Source organism: Chiloscyllium plagiosum, chromosome 6, assembly GCF_004010195.1.
Source record: "Chiloscyllium plagiosum isolate BGI_BamShark_2017 chromosome 6, ASM401019v2, whole genome shotgun sequence".
NCBI lineage: Eukaryota > Metazoa > Chordata > Chondrichthyes > Orectolobiformes > Hemiscylliidae > Chiloscyllium > Chiloscyllium plagiosum.
Window position 1 is genome coordinate 10077336 of NC_057715.1, and position 11433 is coordinate 10088768.

At 44.4% G+C, this 11433-nt stretch overlaps 1 protein-coding gene across 1 annotated transcript in view; it reads right to left on the reverse strand.

Moving 5' to 3' along the window:
- Window positions 1-896: 896 nt before the first annotated feature.
- The window catches only part of lig4 (ligase IV, DNA, ATP-dependent), a 24509-nt gene continuing 13972 nt past the window's right edge, over window positions 897-11433 (reverse strand). The window contains exon 2 of the transcript XR_006311857.1: window positions 897-1211. The gene's annotated coding sequence lies outside the window, so the exon portion shown is untranslated. The remainder of the gene's footprint in view (window positions 1212-11433) is intronic.

The following is an 11433-nucleotide window of genomic DNA, read 5'->3' on the forward strand; positions in this document are numbered from 1 at the left end:
AACAGCAAGTGGAAAAAATAGGTGGGGTTTATTCTTGGCAAAAGTGAGGACTGCAGATGCTGGAAACCAGTGTTTAGATTAGAGTGGTGCTGGAAAAGCACAGAGGGTCAGGCAGCATCCGAGGAGCAGGAACATCGACATTTCGGGCAAAAGCCATTCCTGATGAAGGGCTTTTGCCCAAAACATTGATTTTCCTGCTCCTTGGATGCTGCCTGATCCGCTGTGGTTTATTCTTGGACCATTTAAATGTAGTGGGAATGCCATCACTATTACGTGTAAGACAAGATAAAAATTAATTTGCACACAGCAAATTCCTACAAAGACCATTGACAAGTTATTCTGTTATATTCTGTGATATTGTTTGCAAGAGAACACAGGCCATTGCACTGGAGAGCTGCCAATAATTTTTCAAACAGTGCCTTGGGTTTTTATGTTTCATCTTAAGACACCTGCAGTAAATCCTTGGTGCTACACTGAAGAGTTAATCTCGGTTACATGATCAAGTCCTGAAGGAGGGTTTGAACACTTAACCTTTGGAATTTGAGGCAAGAATTTTAATCAACTGATCAAAGAAGAGAGTTACAACATGGTTTTTTAAAACTTTATTCCAGCAGACAACTTCCCTAAATACTGACCTGTAAGCCACATTTCTAAAGGTAAGAAAATAAATTACGGTGGCACAGTGGTTAGCACTGCTGCCTCACAGTGCTAGAGACCCAGTTCAATTCCCGCCTCAGGCAACTGATTGTGTGAAGTTTGCACATTCTCCCCGTGTCTGTGTGGGTTTCCTCCGGGTGCTCCAGTTTCCTCTCACATTCCAAAAATGTGCAGGTTAGGTGAATTGGCCATGCTAAATTGCCCATAATGTTAGGTGAAGGGGTAAATGTAGGGGAATGGGTCTGTGTGGGTTGGTGTGGACTTGTTGGGCCGAAGGAACTGTTTTCACACTGTAAGTAATCTTAATAGTGTCCCCAATACCAATTTATATTTGCAAAGCAACCTCTTTTTATCCGCACTCCTACAATAGAGGACAGCACAAAACATTCTTCAATAACTTCCAACATGTCTAGATTCTGAGATACAGAATATTACAGTTCAGTTTGAATTGTTTTTCCAATTTGAAGCTTCCTCAACATCTTCAGGTGTGACAATCCAGGGTTCCTCTCCACACAGCCACTGTTTATTGCAGTCATTATTAGGCTGTGTCTCCTCTGTTGAAAAAAAAAATGTTGTGTTACAATTTAAAATTCAATATGTCCATAGGTGATCCAAGATGGTCAGGACCAGGATCAAATTCAAAAGTTAGTTGCGACATTACAAAGGTGGAAATACAAAGCCTGTATTAAGAAAAAACATTGTAGGGTCAATTAACAGTGCTAAAAGTCTGATGAATCCCCAAACAATTACTAGCCAGTGTGATGAAGTCAGTGGGTAGAGGTGGAGTTCATAGTGGGGGGCAGAAAACAATGGTTTTAGTCTCCCTATGATTATTTCGAGAAAACTTCTTTTTATCCAATCCCAAATGTCAGATAAACATGCTGATAACTGAGTAACAATCAGAAAAGATGTGGGTTGAAGTGGACTTGAATGTCATCAAACCAATATATTAGATTTTGTCATTGAAGAATCATCATTTGATGAGAAATGGAAGGAATCTGGATAGTTCCTCAGGACAACATAGGAGTGGGAAAAATGCAATTGCAAATAATACTTTGGCAATGACTAGATAGATATGAATGACACAAGGTGAAAGCAGTCTCATCCATCAGGAGGCCCGTGGAGAGACATCTTGGATGATGTGATTAGCTATATCAAAATCTGCTGACACGTTGAGATGGATGAGAAGGGAATGTTTACAGAATGTGACTTAGAAACAAGCAACTTTGAGACTGTGACAGGTGCAGACTTGATTGGAGGAAGGGACTGTACCCTGAAAGGGGGAACCATTAACAGTCAAATGGGGACCAAAAGTGAAGTTAGCCAGTCATCAATTTAGTGTGAATAGAGTCAAGAGAAGAAGAGGTGGGTCTCATGGATATAATGAGTTCAGAGGTGGCATTCAACAAATCAGGAGAGAAACTACCACAAGATATTGCATAGCAAGACCAATATTTTATTTTTAGCTTTATAAAGTGCATTTGTATCATGCACAGAATAATTATGTGAAATTCAAACAAATAGTTTTAAGTGAATTAAGAAACCATACAAAATCAACATTTCTGAGAGCGCGATTACGTGCGGTTATAAATAAATGTATGTCCAATGCATGTCCAGTTGAACATCATAACTGATTAAAATCATTGAACTTTTCCAATCATCTTTGTATTTTCTTCGATTTCTCTCAACACAGTGTAAGATCAGCTCAGTGTCATCAGTAACTGAAATTATCACATGGGTGTACATTTTCTTTCACAAGTGTGGACATTGTTGGCTGGTACAGATGTGGACATTTGTTGCCCACCCCTAATTACCCTTGAGAAGGTAGTGGAGAGTTACTTTGTTCAAATGGTGCGTTTCAGTTATCAGACCCTCCCTCGTGCCTCAAATGCATGTAAATATAGTCTTGTATGAGAGATGCGTTTGGATTGTTTGTTGGATCAAGTCAAACTTCAATGTTGCAATTGTATAGAGTCATAGAGATGTCTGCATGGAAGCAGACCCTTCGGTCCAACCCGTCCATGCCGACCAGATAGTCCAACCCAATCTAGTCCCACCTGCCAGCATGTTTGTTAGGAGCAAGTGAGGACTGCAGATGCTGGAGATCAGAGTCGAAAAGTGTGGTGCTGGAAAAGCACAGCAGGTCAGGCAGCATCTGAGGAGCAGGAGAATCAACGTTTTGAGCGTTAGCCTTCATCAGGAATGAGGACTTATGCCCATAACATTGACTGTCCTGCTCCTCAGATGCTGCCTGACCTGCCTTGCTTTTCCAGCATCACACTTTTCCACACTTTTCGACTCCAATGCTCGTTTCCTCATATGCTACTGTACAGAACCTAAATGCTTTTGTAACTATGTATGTATATAAAGATATTTATTATGAATAAAGTACATTTGTGAAGCAAGAAAAATACCAGCATGAGTATGGTAAGACTCTTTCAAAGCTGAAAATGTGTTGCTGGAAAAGCGCAGCAGGTCAGGCAGCATCCAGGGAACAGGAGAATCGACGTTTCGGGCATAAGCCCTTCTTCAGGAATGAGGAAAGTTTGTCCAGCAGGCTAAGATAAAAGGTAGGGAGGAGGGACTTGGGGGAGGGGCGTCGGAAAGACTCTTTCAAAATTTACTGCACCAGGTTTCTGTTATAGAAGTGCCAATGTAAATGATAAAAGTAGAACCTTCCGACATTGTCACTGCGTAATCATGAGATAGGAGGTAGAACCCCATGCATACAACTTCAAGGTAATTTCCGCTTGTGAGACTTTGCAGTCAGGTTATCTCCATTTGAATGGCTTTAGAATGTAAGAGGTTCAGTGATACGCTGGCATACCATCTGAGATGGCAGTGGGGTAACAGGGCTCTGTGTGGGCTCTTGTCTGGGGCTCATCCACTCCAATCTGCTTTCTTTCTTTCTCCTTTTTACTTTTGCTCTTTTCCTTTCTTTTCGTTCCATCATTTTTCTTGACTTTGAAGGGTTAGTCGACAGCATCAGCGTGACAGGGAGAGCCTGCCCTGTGCAGAGTGGGGGCAGCCTCCCAGTGATTGGAGGGAACAGCAGCTGCAAGGGCATACTCCCAGCATTTGGGGCCGGCGACAATGGTGGCAAAGCTCCTCCAGCAATTGGAGGCGGCAGGCTCTTCAAGATGGTGGCACCGGCAAGGTGCCATTTTAGAGGAGGGCATCTGAAGCAGGACTTGTGACGAGGTGGTGGGTGTGGCCTGGCAACGGAGTCAGGTACTCCTGGACACAGCAGGCCCGGAGCGGGGACTCCCAGTTAGCGGCAAGGTGGAGGTAGTGGGGTAGCAAAGCTGGGGATTCCTGGTCGCTGGGCAAGGGTGCATTCAGTATGGGACTCGGTGGCGTCAGTGAGGTGGACCCAGCGGTGAAGCAATGGCACCTAAAGGGTGGCCACTCTTACGATGGTGGGTCCAGTGCAGACAGTGGTGAGGCAGTGGAAGAGAGGTAATAGCGCAAGAGTTGTATCAATGGATGTAGGTTTGCTCGCTGAGCTGAAAGGTTCATTTCCAGACATTTTGTTACCTTACTAGGTAACATCTTCAGTGGGCCCCAAAGCGAAGCAATGCAGAAAGTTCCTGCTTTCTATGGGCTGGTGATGTCATTTCCTGTGGTGATGTTATTTCCTGTGGTGAAGTCACTTCCTGTTCCTTTTCTCAGGGGTGGTAGATGGGGTCTAACTCGATGTGTTTGTTGATAGAGTTCCTGTTGGAATGCCATGCTTCTAGGAATTCTCGTGCATGTCTTTATTTGGCTTGTCCTAGGATGGATGTGTTGTCCCAGTCGAAGTGGTGTCCTTCCTCATCCGTATGTGAGGATACTAGTGAGATGGGTCATGTCTTTTTGTGGCTAGTTGGTGTTCATGTATCCTGGTGGCTAGTTTTCTGCCTGTTTGTCCAATGCAGTGTTTGTTACAGTCCTTGCACAGTATTTTGTAAATGACGTTAGTTTTGCTCATTGTCTGTATAGGGTCTTTCAAGTTCATTAGCTACTGTTTTAGTGTGTTGTTGGGTTTGTGGGCTACCATGATGCCAAGGGGTCTGAGTAGTCTGGCAGTCATTTCCGAGATGTCTTTGATGTAGGGGAGAGTGGCTAGAGTTTCTGGACGTGTTTTGTCTGCTTGTTTGGGTTTGTTGCTGAGAAATCGGTGGATGGTTACCCATTCTTTTTGAATACTGCCAGTCTACTTGGACCCCTTGGCATCATGGTAGTGACAAATTGTTTAGGTCTTAGGATTTGAAAAATGGGAAAGATTGATGACTATGTTTAGATTTTATAACGATTCCACAGAGACACATAAGGGTAAATAAAATAAAGTTAGTATTTTTATGCTATATTCATCTGAGCTGATACATGTTCCAGAGCTCATGTTATCAGGGCTCAAAAAAAAACAATTATTACACACTGATTATCGCACACTGCATGATATGTTATGTTATCAAATGCCTTTGACTTTGAGTTCAGTTTATCTTCTTATCCTATCTTAAGCACTTGTCTTTGTTAAATGCAAATAAAGACACAACAGAAACCCGTTGATATCATAAAAAGAATCTGAACAGGTGTTAACAGTAAAGGTTTCCATTGTGGTGCTGTCAGATGTTGACATACTTCTTGTTTGTTTCTTTCTCCTCCTTTTTGCTGTTTGCATTTTTCTCTCATTTATCTGATTCCTGTGATATTCCTCAAAGATGTTCTCTTCGATGTGAACAACTGAGTGATCAAGATCAAATATGTCACTGTAAAGCAAGAGCTTTTGCTTTGTGTTAGTTCATGTAGGAACAGCTGCAAACAATAGGTACTGTTGAAAAGTAGAATCTTGACTGGTATTTGCTCCATTTACTCGACTGAATAAAAACCTTTCAGGTGAGAAAAGTATGAGACATGAAATGTGACATTTTCTATTCGCAGGTAATGACCATGTCAACAGACAAGAGTGAACGCCATTTCTTTTTCAATAAAGACTCCAAAATTTACTTCCAGGAATGTTCCTTCAGCACTGACAGTTTTCAACAAAATAAAATTCAGTGGACACGATTTTGCCTCTGGGATCAGAAAACTCGGCATTGGGCCTTGGTCCCACCCCTGCTGGAAGCAACGAGAGCCTGAGAATTTTTTTTTATGCATTTGTGGGGTATGGACATTGCTGGCTGGGCCAGCATTTATTGCCCAGCCCTAGTTGCCCCTTGAGAAGGGGGTGGTGAGCTGCCTTCTTGAACTATGCAGTCCACGTGCTGTGGGTTAACCCACAATGCTGTTAGGGAGGGAATTCCAAGATTTTGACCAAGTGACAGTGAAGGAACTGCGATATATTTCCAAGTCAGGATAGTGAGTGGCTTGGAGGGGAGCTTGCAGGTGGTGATGTTCCCATGTATCTGCTGCCCTCGTCCTTCTAGATGGAAGTGGTGGTGGATTTGGAAAATGTTGTCTGAGGATCTTTGGCAAATTTCTTCAGTGCATCTTTGTAGTTAGCCCACATTGCTCCTACTGAGCATCGGTGGTGGAGGGAGTGGATGTTTGTAGATGTAGTGCCAATCGAGTGGCTGCATCCATTTTTCCATGTGCTGTCTGTGTAAAGGCTGGATGGCAAATAATGGCCAATTGTTGGGAGGTGTAGGGTGGAGGCAGGAATTCTAAAACATAGGTCCAATTTAAAAGCACCATAGCCATGACTAAGGCAGCCATTTGAAAGGAGAAATGCAAGAGAGGCAGAGCCAGATGCTCAAATGTTGACCTCAAGGCCTCAGCGGGAGGCTTTGTGAATGAGGAGGAAAGTCCTTTATCCAGGTGTTAGAAGGAAGCCACCTTCCCAAACAAAGCAGGGGTGGCTGGAACAGCTAGCAACAGGAGAGCAGTGTGGAGGCTCAAGGGCAGTGCTGTAATGCATTCTGTGACCATTTTTCTTTGGGCAAGCAGAGAGCATGGTCAGACTTGGGTGATAGGCACACCATCTGAGGAACCTGTGGGTACACATTGCTCCTGAACGTCAGTGTGGTGAGTACCCAGGATACTTACTGACCTCTCAGTGATGTTCAGAGCACTCAGCCTGTTGAGACTTTGTCAGCACAGATGCATGTAATTTATTTTATCAACTGCTCCCTGATAAGGCTAAGATAGACAAGCAGGGCATCATCTATCTCTATTTCTCTCCCATTATTGCAGGACAAAGGACAAATAATGTAAAGGAGAAGGATATTCCTGCTGGGTCACCCAGCATCACTGCAATAGAGGAGGTGAATTGCAATTACTAACCATACCACATGGTGGTGCACAGTTAGATATAAAAAACAGCTCTGAAGAAAATAGGATCTCTTCTGGCAAATGTTCACTGTTTTAGTGTGTAGGATAGGGCAAGGTTTGTGCTTCAATATCACTCAATCCCCTCATAAACCTATTTTTCAGCATCGTTTCACTCAGCAAGCAATGGCTACCGTTCAGAAAGCTAATACAACAAAATCTTTCAAAGGTGAATTGATTTGATTTATTACTGAGATGCAGTAAGAAGTATTGTTTTGCGCACTGACAAGACAAATTATACCCTACATGAGTACATCAGTGTGATAGAACAGAATGCAGAACATAGTGTCACAGCTACAGAGAAGATGCAGAAAAAGATCAACTCCAGCATATGAGACGTCTGTTCCATAAGTCTGATAGTGGGGATGAAGCTGTTCTTGAATCAATTGGTACATGTTTTCAAACTTTTGTATCTTGTGACTGATGGAAGAAGGTGGAAGAGAGTATAACCCGCGTGAGAGGGGTCAATGGAAGGAAGGCTGGTTTGTGTGATGGATGGGCTGTGTTCATAATTCTCTGGTCTTTCTTGTGGTCTTGGGCAGAGCAGTTGCCATACCAAGCTCAGATGCAGTTGGATAGGATGCTTTCTATGGTCCATCTATAAAAATTGATGAATTATTATGGACATGCCAAATTTTCTTATCCTTCTGAGGAACTAAAAGCAGTGATGTGATTTCTTGGCTGTAGTGTTGACGTGGGTGGACCAGGACAAATTGTTGGTGAGATTTACTACTAGGAGCTTGAAGCTCTTGACTACCTTCACCTCAGCACCATCAGTACAGACAGGTCTGTCCTCCAGTCTGCTTCTTGAAGTCAATGACCAGCTCCTTCATTTTGCTGACATTGAGGGAGAGATTGTTGTCTTTACACCATACTACTAAGCTTCCTATTTCTTTTCCATACTCTGTCATGAGGTACGTCAGATGATGGTTCAGAGAGACAGAGAAAATATTGATGCAGGTCCTTGCTCTTAATTATACATGCTTGCCTGATCATTAAGCAGGCTGTCAAAACAAAGAAGTCTTATTGGACCTCCTATTTAAAACAAAAACTGTAGGAGCACACCCTTGAATAGGTGGCAATTTCTTCAAGCCCTTTGGAAATCAGCCCCATGGTGACGGAGGCAGGTTTATGATTCCTGGGATCTTTGAGTCACAACTTGGCAGAAGGCAGCAGTTACTAATTAACCACTCTACTTCTAACTGAGGCAGAAAGACTAACCATTCTATTGAGTAAAAAGATGGTTTGGTGCTTTTGCTGTGCCTCAGTTGCCTTGTTCAGGATTAGTTCTGCTTCCATCACCATACTACTTGCAAGCTCCCTTCCCATCATCCTGACCTGGAAATTTGTCGCTGTTCCTTCAGTGTCAAAATCCTGGAATTCCCTCACTTATAGCACTGTGGATCTTACCTAAAACCCATGGATTGCAGCAGTTCAAGAAGGAAGTTCACACCATTTTCTCAAAGGCAACCAGGGACAAGCATTAAATGTTAGCCCAGCTGGTGAGATCGATGTTCCATGAGTGAAAAAAAAAAGAACTAGGACAAAAAGGTTAGAAAAAGTGCTCCAAAAATTGACACTAGAGCGTGGTGCAGTATAATTGAATGCAGTGTCATCAAGTGTACAATGGCCTGCTTTACTCTGGCAAAAGATAGAGGCACACAAGACTGATGCCAGGTCTCTGAATATTTAACCTTCACCAAACACATCAACTGACGATCACCATGTGGAAGTGGCTGACACTGGAGACCACTGCATCAGGCAAGAACTGAGTGGTCCATAGCATGAAAGACAAAAAAACCAACATCATTCCTACCTGAGTCATAGAGTCATAGAGATGTACAGCACGGAAACAGACCCATCGGTCCAACCCGTCCATGCCAACAAGATATCCCAACCCAATCTAGTCCCACCTGCCAGCACCCAGCCCATATCCCTCCAAACCCTTCCTATTCATATACCATCCAAATGCCTTTTAAATGTTGCAATTGTACCAGCCTCCACCACTTCCTCTGGCAGCTCATTGCATATACGTACTACCCACTGTGTGAAAAAGTTGCCCCTTAGGTCTCTCTTATATCTTTCCCCTCTCACTGTAAACCTATGCCCTCTAGGTCTGGACTCCCCCACCCCAGGGAAAAGACCTGGTCTACTTATCCTATCCATGCCCCTCATAATTTTGTAAACCTCTATAAGGTCACCCCTCAGCCTCCGACGCTCCAGGGAAAACAGACCCGACCTGTTCAGCCTCTCCCTATAGCTCAAATCCTCTAACCCTGGCAACATCCTTGTAAATCTTTTCTGAACACTTTCAAGTTTCACAACATCTTTCCGATAGGAAGAAGCCTAGAATTGCACTCAATATTCCAACAGCAGCCTAGCCAATGTCCTGTACAGCTGCAACATGACCTCCCAACTCCTGTATTCAATACTCTGACCAATAAAAGAAAGCATACCAAACGCCTTCTTCACTATCCTATCTACCTGTCACTCCACTTTCAAGGAGCTATGAACCTGCACTCCAAGGTCTCTTTGTTCAGTAACATTTCCTAGGACTTTACCATTAAGTATATAAGTCCTACCTACCAATATATCATGAAGGATTGATATTTATGTGTTACAGAGACTTAATCTTCACTCTGGTTTCCTGTTTTCTTGCCTTCATAATTTAAATCAGACAGACACATTGTTCAATGCCATGTCTGGCTAAAATAATTTGCAATGTTGTAATATTCATCACTGCTAGCAAGCTTCTTTTCTTTGTGACTTGGTTCAAAACTGGTTTCATTGTCTCATCCATCTTTGAAATTTTTACATCTATTTCTATGTCTTCATCAGCACTGCTTGAGCACAGATTTCACTAAATTAGGGATGCAAGCATTGTACCAATAAATGGCAAGTCAAATGTAATCCGGCACTCTCAATATTCGGGTACAGTACACTAAATCAGTTTCTGCTTCAGATTTTTCCTACTATCCTTGCCAAAGTCAAACTATTTACTGGTCAGATGTTTCAACTGATGTTTCATGGAGTGCTTTATGTTGATGTGGAATTTTGATGGATGCAAGATTCAATCATCTGTCACTTGAAAGGCAACTATTTGATGCAACCATGGTTCACTGCAACAGAAACTGCACCACAGTCTTTTGCCCTTTCACATTGCGCAGGCTTTACAAATGTTAATATTGTAGTGAAAACAAAATAATGGTAGAGCAGATGTTGCAACCTTTCAGACCCCACTTTGGGGAGGTGGGCTAGTGCCAGTGTCCTGCTTTTAAATCATTATTGTATAGTACTGTTAGTGAGAGTTGGTGGGGAATAGTGTGGGTGATGGATCAGAATTTGGTGGGATTGTTAGCGGGATAACCAGAGATAGATTGTCAGGGGTGAGAGAGATAGGGGTGGTTGAAACTTAAGTACTTGGACCAGCGGAATTGGAATTTGGAGACACTGAGTAGTTGGAGTGGATTGGTATTTAGGCTGGTGTTAGATAGTTACGGAGTGGAAAATTGGGTGGGAAATGAAGACTAGTTATAAGGTGCTAGATAGCTAGCAGGGTTGAGGGCACAGTTGGGATGGTAGGGGTGTGAGAGTGCTTAGGATGAGATGACCCTCGCTACGTTCCGCCACCACGCCTAACTCCGCCCCCCGGCCGAGTTCCGTCACCGCGCCTAACCCCGCCCCCCCCGCCGGTGTCCATCACCATGTCCAACTCCGCCCCCACGCCGACCTCTGTCCCCGCCCCCAGGCCTAACCCCGCCCCCACATCCAGCTCCAGTCCCACACCGGGTCCTAGCTCCCCGCCCTGCCGTGTGTTCACCATCCCTCCAGACTTGCCCCTCTCTGAGGATGAAAGATCAGTCCTCAGCAGAGGTCTCACCTTCGTTCCCACACGTTCTCGGGTCAATGAATTCAATACACGGAGTGACACCGAACAATTCTTCCGCCGCCTTCGCCTCCGTGCCTTCTTCTTCAATCAAGACCCTCACCCACCCTCTGACGACCCCTTCTCCCACCTCCAACACACCCCGTCCACCTGGACACCCCGTGCTGGCCTCCTACCTGCCCTCGACCTCTTCATAGCAAACTGCCGCCGCGATATTAACCGCTACCTGAACTCCCACACCCCTCCCACCCACTCCAACCTCTCACCCTCGGAACGCGCAGCCCTCCACTCCCTCCGTTCCAACCCCAACCTCACCATCAAACCAGCTGACAAGGGAGGCGCAGTAGTAGTCTGGCGCACTGACCTTTACACCGCTGAGGCCAAACGCCAGCTCGCAGATACCTCCTCCTACTGCCCCCTTGACCATGACCCCACCCCCCACCACCAAACCATCATCTCCCAGACCATCCATAACCTCATCACCTCAGGGGACCTCCCATCCACCGCCTCCAACCTCATAGTCCCACAACCCCGAACCGCCCGTTTCTACCTCCTGCCCAAAATCCACAAACCTGACTCCCCCG